This window comes from Zea mays, chromosome 8 (genome assembly GCF_902167145.1).
Source record: "Zea mays cultivar B73 chromosome 8, Zm-B73-REFERENCE-NAM-5.0, whole genome shotgun sequence".
Taxonomy (NCBI): domain Eukaryota; kingdom Viridiplantae; phylum Streptophyta; class Magnoliopsida; order Poales; family Poaceae; genus Zea; species Zea mays.
The window spans coordinates 103405982-103415327 of record NC_050103.1 but is presented as its reverse complement, the minus strand read 5'-3'; positions in this window follow the sequence as shown (position 1 = coordinate 103415327).

The following is a 9346-nucleotide window of genomic DNA, read 5'->3' as shown; positions in this document are numbered from 1 at the left end:
GCTGCCTGTGAAGGCCGCGTTTATCTACGTTTCTTTTCCGCACTTTGATTTATTGTAAGGACTATATGGACGTCTCGGACGTATGATGTAATCGACTATTATTTCCCTTTTTAATACTATTTGAGCATTGTGTGATGATGTCCATGTTATGTAACTGTTGTGTACATGAATAACTGATCCTGGCACGTACATGGTTCGCATTCGGTTTGCCTTCTAAAAACCGGGTGTGACATAAGTGGTATCAAAGCCGTGTTGACTGTAGGACCGCTAACCTAGAATAGAATGGTCGTTCTAAAGACTATAGACCTTTGTCCCTGCCTTGACTTTGATATCCCTTCAAAAGTTGGTCATACCGACCAAACCTATGTTCTACTATACATTATACCTTGCTGAAAATTGTGTTTTATTCTAATCCTTCATTTATTTATGATTCATTATTTGCTGGTCATATTAATTCTGTCCTCACCCTTTTGCTTGTGATGTCTTTTGTAGATGGCTCGACTTAGACACACTGCACGAAAGTCCGTCATCCCCTTCTTACCCTCTCGCCTTGCTGAGCGTCCGCTTCGCCGTCCTGTGGCCGGACAGTCCAGCCACTTGGAGAGACTGCACCACCGCCTGCATGAGGAGCAGGAACGTCGACGATAGGAGCAGCAGGGCTCTTCTTTCTCGCTCCAGCAGGAGATAGAGTCCGTGAGGAGCTGCTCCCCCGTGCTTCCTCTGGAGGCGCCCCCTGCACCACCACTGGGCGCCCCAGCCTCTGGAGTAGCTGCTGGAGGAGACCCAGACGGCGGAGGTGGCGACGACAGCTCGAGCCACGACACCGACTTCTCTACTGACCATGAGCCGGAAGGATGGGTTGCTCGACCCATCACTCGAGACGCTGCTCGCGGGTGTCACTTCCACGATGCGCTCGACACCCTGCTACGTCGGGCACTTAACCGACGTACTTGGTCCATCGAGTATCGCTGTGTGGTCTACCAGCATAGTCGCGGGGTCTACCCGGACCGCTGGGAGGCGACCTGCTTGGTGCGCCGTCCGGAGAACAGTCTCCAGGGTGTGGAGGCCTGCTCAGAGCACTATTCTATCTCTGAGCGGGACTCGGCTGAGGCGGCCATGCAAGATGCTGCACGGCGTGCGCTTTCGCACTACTGCTCGGTTCTCGGTGGGGTAGCTGACGGTCTTGACCTAAAGTATTACCCCCGCCGTCCATCTGGCAGCACAGGAGGCGTGATTGTCTCACCTGTCGGTGAGGACAATCCTAGGTTGAGCAGCACAGTCAACCTAGCCATCGTGCTAAACACGAAGCTGGACCATGCACTAGACGAGCTGAGTAGGGCTCGTGCTGAGATCGCCCTGCTGCGGGCTGAGCGCGCGGAACGTCGTCACCTGGACGATGGTTCCCCCGCTCCCGTCGAGACTCAGCACCTGTACCGCTCACCTCGGCGTGGACACCAGCCTTATGGCCACCCCGACTGCAAGACCAAGATAAATCTAGAACCATAGATCGTTAGAGTTGGATCTCGTAATTAATACAAAATATATACGTAGAAGCTACAGTCTTAGTGTTAGTCTCGCTCTTAGTTAGTCTTAGTTAGATAGGGTAGTTTGCTATATCCTGTGCATTTATGGTTGTCATGATGAACTATGTTTGGTTTGGATCTTTGTAATGACTGTCACCAGAGTGTGGGTATCCCCTGCATTTTGGTTTACCTATTATGTTAATGGAGTTAGTTATATAGTTGGGAAACCTTTTATTCCACTTTCCTCTTTATCTGAGAAGTTGTGTGGTCTGTGTTGGAGATCAGTGAAGATGTTCATCTGTTCAGTGCTATTGAAGGTTTCTATACTCTTTTCTTATGCTGCAAGATTTGCCAGATTAGTTCTGATGTGTGGTTGCATTCTGCAGATGTCAGAGAACAGGCGCAGAGGAGGAAGACGTGCTCAGCAGGAGCGAGCCGCTCAACAGGAAGGGGTGCCCCAGCAACAGCACCTGCCGCCCCCGCCTCCGATGTCGATCGAGCAGATGTTTCTGATGCAGACTCAGGCAGTTCAAGCCATCGGTCAGACTTTGGCTGCCATTCAGCATCAACAGCAGCAGGCCCCACCTCAGCCTCAGATGCCTCAGATGCCCAGAGACAAGCGTGCTGAATTCATGAGAGGTCATCCACCAACGTTCGCTCACTCTTCTGACCCCATGGATGCTGAAGACTGGCTGCGCACTGTGGAGCGGGAGTTGCATACCGCTCAGTGCGATGACAGGGAGAAAGTCCTGTATGGTCCCCGTCTGTTGAGAGGAGCAGCTCAGTCATGGTGGGAGTCTTACCTCGCCACCCATGCCCACCCTGACGCCATCACCTGGGAAGAGTTCAGAGGAAGCTTCCGTCAGTACCATGTTCCTGCAGGTCTGATGACAGTAAAGAAGTAGGAGTTCCTGGCCCTCAAGCAAGGGCCATTGTCTGTCAGTGAGTACCGGGACAGGTTTCTGCAGTTGTCTCGCTATGCTCCTGAAGATGTCAACACCGACACCAAGCGACAGTACTGTTTCCTGAGAGGCTTGGTTGACCCTCTTCAGTATCAGCTGATGAATCACACCTTTCCGACATTCCAGCACCTGATTGATAGAGCAATCATGACAGAAAGGAAGTGTAAGGAGATGGAGGATCGTAAGCGCGAGATCAGTGGACCCCAGCCTGGAAGCAGCAATCGTCCTTGTTTCTCAGGCAATCAATCTCAGCAGTTCAGGCAGAACCAGCGTCCACCTCAGCAGCAGCAGCAATTCCAAAGGCAGTATCCTCAGCACCAGTATCAGAGCAATCAGTCAGGAGGTCAGTTTCAGAGGCAGAATCAGCAGGCACCTCGTCTTCCTGCCCCAGCAGCCCAGCAGAACAGCCAGGCAGCACCAGCTCAGGTTGGAAACAGAGCATGTTTCCACTGTGGAGAGCAAGGCCACTGGGTGATGCAATGTCCGAAGAAGGTAGCCCATCAGCAGTCAGGCCCCAATGCCCCAGCAAAGCAGAACGTGTCTCAGCCTGGAGCAGGCAATCGCTCTCAGCCGCGCTACAATCATGGGAGACTGAACCACTTGGAGGCTGAAGCAGTTCAGGAGACCCCCGGCATGATAGTAGGTATGTTCCCAGTCGACTCCCATATTGCAGAAGTGTTATTTGATACTGGAGCAACGCATTCTTTCATTACTGCATCATGGGTAGAAGCACATAATCTTCCAATTACTACCATGTCAACCCCCATTCAAATTGACTCAGCCGGTGGTAGAATTCGAGCCGATAGCATTTGTTTGAATGTGAGTGTGGAAATAAGGGGGATAGCGTTTCCCGCCAACCTTATAGTAATGGGTACTCAGGGAATAGATGTCATCCTAGGGATGAATTGGCTAGATAAGTATCAGGCAGTTATCAGTTGTGATAAAAGGACCATCAAGTTGGTGTCCCCACTAGGAGAGGAAGTGGTGACCGAGTTAGTCCCGCCTGAGCCAAAGAAAGGAAGTTGTTATCAGATAGCTGTCGATAGCAGTGAAGCAGACCCAATTGAGAGTATCAAGGTTGTGTCCGAGTTCCCAGATGTGTTTCCAAAGGACTTACCGGGTATGCCACCAGAGCGGAAAGTTGAGTTTGTCATAGAGCTTCTTCCTGGAACCTCCCATATCTTTAAGAGAGCTTACAGAATATCTGGACCAGAGTTGGTTGAGCTTAAGAAGCAAATTGATGAGCTGCCAGAGAAAGGTTACATCCGACCAAGCACCTCGCCTTGGGCCGCTCCTGTCTTGTTCGTGGAAAAGAAAGATGGCACCAAAAGGATGTGCATCGACTACCGAGCTTTGAATGAAGTCACGATCAAGAACAAGTACCCTTTGCCCAGAATAGAAGATTTGTTCGACCAGTTGAGAGGAGCCAGTGTGTTCTCCAAGATTGATCTAAGGTCAGGTTATCATCAGCTCAGGATCCGACCTTCGGACATTCCGAAGACGGCATTCATTACCAAGTATGGTTTGTATGAGTTCACTGTGATGTCTTTTGGTTTAACCAATGCACCAGCCTTTTTCATGAATCTGATGAATAGTGTATTCATGGACTATCTCGATAAGTTTATGGTGGTATTTATTGACGACATTCTGATTTACTCTCAAAGCGAAGAAGAGCATGCAGATCATTTGAAGATGGTATTGCAGAGATTGCGAGAGCACCAGTTGTATGCAAAGTTGAGCAAGTGTGAATTCTGGATCAATGAAGTCCTATTCTTGGGTCACATAATCAACAAAGAAGGATTGGCTGTGGATCCAAAGAAAGTGGCAGACATTCTGAACTAGAAAGCGCCAACAGATACTCGAGGAATCAAGAGTTTCATTGGAATGGCCGGATATTATCGGCGATTCATTGAAGGGTTTTCGAAGATTGCGAAACCAATGACAGTGTTGCTAGGCAACAAAGTTGAGTTCAAGTGGACCCAGAAATGTCAAGAGGCTTTCGAAGCGCTGAAAGAGAAGTTGACTACGACGCCTGTCCTAATCTTGCCTGATGTGCACAAGCCCTTCTCGGTGTATTGTGATGCTTGTTACACAGGTTTGGGATGTGTGTTGATGCAGGAGGGAAGAGTTGTGGCTTACTCGTCCCGACAGCTGAAGGTTCATGAGAAGAACTACCCAATCCATGATCTAGAGTTGGCAGCAGTGGTTCACGCACTGAAGACATGGAGGCACTACTTATATGGACAAAAATGTGATGTTTACACAGACCACAAGAGTCTGAAGTACATATTCACTCAGTCAGAGTTGAATATGAGGCAGCAAAGATGGTTAGAGTTGATCAAAGACTATGAGTTGGAGATCCATTACCATCCAGGCAAAGCAAACGTAGTGGCAGATGCTTTGAGCAGGAAGAGTCAAGTCAATCTGATGGTCGCTCGTCCGATGCCTTACGAGTTGGCCAAGAAGTTTGACAGGTTGAGTCTCGGATTTCTGAACAATTCGTGAGGAGTCACAGTCGAGTTGGAACCTACCTTGGAGCGCGAAATCAAAGAAGCGCAGAAGAATGATGAGAAGATCAGTGAGATCCGGCGACTGATTCTAGAGGGCAGAGGCAAAGATTTTCGAGAAGATGCAGAGGGTGTGATATGGTTCAAAGACCGCTTGTGCGTTCCCAATGTCCAGTCTATTCGGGAGTTGATTCTCAAGGAAGCTCATGAGACAGCTTATTCGATTTACCCTGGTAGTGAGAAGATGTATCAGGATCTGAAGAAGAAATTCTGGTGGTACGGAATGAAGAGGGAAATCGCAGAGCATGTGGCTATGTGCGATAGTTGTCGAAGAATTAAGGCAGAGCACCAGAGACCAGCTGGATTGCTACAACCATTGCAGATCCCTCAGTGGAAATGGGATGAAATCGGTATGGATTTCATAGTCGGATTGCCTCGCACTCGAGCCGGCTATGATTCCATTTGGGTAGTAGTGGACCGCTTGACCAAGTCAGCCCACTTCATACATGTCAAGACCATCTACAGCAGTGCAGTATTGGCAGAATTGTATATGTCTCGGATCGTTTGTCTTCATGGTGTGCCAAAGAAGATAGTGTCAGACAGAGGAACGCAGTTCACCTCTCATTTCTGGCAGCAGTTGCATGAAGCCTTGGGCACACATCTGAATTTCAGTTCAGCTTACCATCCGCAGATAGATGGCCAGACCGAAAGGACCAATCAAATTCTTGAAGATATGTTGAGAGCCTGTGCGTTGCAAGATCAGTCCGGATGGGACAAGAGATTGCCTTATGCAGAGTTTTCCTATAACAACAGTTACCAGGCCAGTTTGAAGATGTCACCATTTCAGGCGCTCTATGGGAGGAGTTGTAGAACTCCGTTGCAATGGGATCAGCCTGGAGAGAAGCAGGTGTTTGGGCCAGACATTCTACTTGAAGCTGAAGAGAACATCAAGATGGTTCGAGAGAATCTGAAGATAGCGCAATCGAGGTAGCGAAGCTATGCAGACACAAGAAGAAGAGAGCTGAGTTTCGAAATTGGAGACTTTGTCTATCTGAAAGTGTCACCGATCAGAGGAGTCAGAAGGTTCGGAGTCAAAGGCAAGCTAGCACCCCACTACATTGGTCCGTACCAAATTCTCTCAAGGCGTGGAGAAGTGGCCTATCAGCTCAGTCTGCCAGAGAATTTGTCTGCTGTGCATGATGTCTTTCATGTGTCTCAGTTGAAGAAGTGCTTGCGTGTGCCAGAAGAGCAGTTGCCAGTGGAAGGTCTTGAAGTCCAGGAGGACTTGACCTACGTTGAGAAGCCAGTGCAAATCCTTGAGACCGCAGACAGAGTCACCCGAAGGAAGACCATCAGAATGTGCAAAGTTAGATGGAATCACCATTCGGAGGAAGAAGCAACCTGAGAGTGTGAAGATGATTTGTTGGCTAAATACCCAGAGCTCTTTGCTAGCCAACCCTGAATCTCGAGGGCGAGATTCTTTTAAGGGGGATAGGTTTGTAACGCCCTGAATTTGGGGGTAGAATTTTTTTTCTTCTTTTCTCTCACCAAATTCAGGTGTTACCCTTTCCTTTTCCCTTTTCCCCTCGCTAAACCTTGATCTTTTCCAAAGTTACAACGGGTTTTGGCTTTAGACCTCGTGTAAAGCAAAACCTTAAAATACTTTATTTTGGGTGATGCACCATGCCGAACCATGCATACTTTTTTGATTGTTTAAAAATGTGAAAGCATTCATCTAGAGGAAAATAGATTTTAGAAAAAGGAAAACCTTTTCCTTCTCCTCTCCCCCTCCTTCCCCATTTTCGGCCCAGCCGCCCCCCCTTTCCCTCCCCGCTGTGGGCCGCCTGGCGGCCCAGCCGCGCGCCCCCTCCCCCTTTGGGCCCAGCCGGCCCAACCGCCCCCCTCCCTTTTCTTTTTCCAAAAATCCCCTCCCCGCGGGCCCCGCTCGTCATCCCTTCTCTCTCTCCCTCACCCTAACCCTAGCCGTCGTCGCCCCCATCCCGCCCCCCGCGTCGCCGCCGCGCCGGCCTCCCTCTCTGGTGAGGTTTCTCTCTCCCCCTCCCTTCTCTCCTCCCCTCCCTCCTCCTTCCCTCCCGCCGGCGTCCCTCGCCCCCGCGCCCGGTCGCCCCCGGCCGCCCCGCGCTCGGCCGCCCTCCCCGCGCCGCCCTCGGCCGTCCCCGGCCCCGGCCGCCTTTGGCTCGGCCGCCCGCGCCCGGCCGCGCCGCGCCGCCCCCATCGCGCCCGGCCCCGGCCTCGCCTGCGCCCGCCCTCCCCGCGCCGCTCTCCGGCGAGCTCGGCTCGGCCGCCTCGCCCCGCCCGGCCCTCCAGCGAGCTCGCGCCGACCCCGCCCCGACCCCGGCCTCGGCCGCCCCGCCCCCATCGCGCCCGGCCCCGGCGCGTCTCGCTCCGGCGAGCCCGCCCCTCGCCACGCCCCGGCTGCCCCGGCTTGGCCGCCCCCGCGCGAGCCCCGCTCGGCCGTCCCCGCCACGCCCGCGCCCGCCTCGGCCCCGTGCCGTCCCGGCCCCGACCGTGCCCCCCGCCCCGCCCGTGCACCGTGCTCGCCCGCTCGCCCCGCCGTGCCTTGCTCGCGTCGTGACGGCCCCGGCGTGGCCTCGAGCTCGGCCCAGCGTGCCTTTAGCGAGCGGCTTTGAGCTCGGCTAGCGCTCGGCCCCGACGTGCGCACGGCTAGTTCGTGGCGTGTGCGTGCGGTCTCGCGCGTGTGCTCGCGTAGTGCGCGTGCCTTGGCACGACCCGTCGTGCCCCGTCTACCCCCAGACGCCCCGTCTACCCCCCTGTGTCCTATGCGCGCTAATCACGTGTTTATATTAATAAGATAGGAGTCTCAACTTGGAAATTGGTTACGTCAGTTAATTTGTATAGCTAATCATCTATCTCATTCAATGATAATCTACTAAAAGTGGTCACGTTTAGTGCATGTAACTAATCCTTTTGTTAGAACCAATTGGAACTAGAACACGTAGCGTCTAGTTATTCGCCTACTCGTAGTGCATCTCGGGCTTAAGCTCTAACCCTCGCGAGACCTTTTTCTCATTTCTTCCTAACCATGGTAAGTTTATTATCATATGAGATATTCTATGTATATCTACCTCATTTGTTCTCTTGTATGGTGTACTGTTTGTTCCCTAATTTGAATGGATGGATGTATGTATGCTTGCAATCGCATAGAGAACGATCCGGTCGAAGAACCCGAGGAACTCGCAGGAGAAGCCCCTGAGCAGCAGTCGGTTGGTGGAGGCAAGTGTCCCTTGACCTATCTCTGTCCTATTCACTCTTTAATTCACCTCCCGCATTACACATTTATGCCTAAGGATTGACTAGCTTTTGTTATCCATGTCCTTGTTTACCTATTTGGGTTGGATTATTATTGTTTAGCTTTATGCTATTGCTCAAACTCTAATCAATGAACATGATGAGATTATCTATGATACGCTGTTTTCCATTCTCTTATTATGATGTTATACTTGTGGTCTTCAAGGGGGCTCGAGCGGTTTCTCGAGTGCCTCTCCGTAAGGACCTGTTCTATGGATGACCGCCCGGGAAAACAGTGCAACCATGAGGGTGGAATGGGATGCCCTTAGCTGAATAATTAGAGGATCCGGGGTGTAGTTCACTTAGCCGTCGTGCCGTCAATGGGGCTCGGTGTATGCGGCTCGCTCCGCCAAGTTTGGGTTCGCCCCTTGGGGAGGAGTGCGGTGCATTTAGGAAACCTAACGGGTGGCTACAGCCCCGAGGAATCTTTGTAAAGGCTACGTAGTGATGCCCTGCTAGGCCACCTAGGTAGTGGTCAATGGGGAGTAGCTCTCTCCGGGCAGAAAGGGAATCACGGCTTGTGGGTAAAGTGCACAACCTCTGCAGAGTGTTTGAAAACTGATATATCAGCCGTGCTCACGGTTATGAGCGGCCAAGGGAGCTCCAGTGATTAGTGGTACTTGATCAGAGACATTATGGTACAGGTGGCTATGAGATCGATGGTTTTGGTTATGACTATGGTGCTGGTAAGTGGTATTCTTTCCGTTTGGAAAGGGTACATCGGGCTAATAACTTGGGTTAATGCTAAAACCTGGCTTTCTATTAGTAAATAATAATCTGACCAACTAAAAGCAACTGCTTGACTTATCCCCCACATAAAGCTAGTCCACTATAGCCAAACAGGATACTTGCTGAGTATGTTGATGTGTACTCACCCTTGCTCTACACACCAAACCCCCCCATCCCTAGGTTGTCAGCATTGCAACCACTGCTCGGGAGAAGATGAAGCTGTGGAAGGAGACCTTCAGGAGTTCCAAGACTACGACGAGTTCTAGGCGTGGGTTAGCGGCAACCCCCAGTCGGC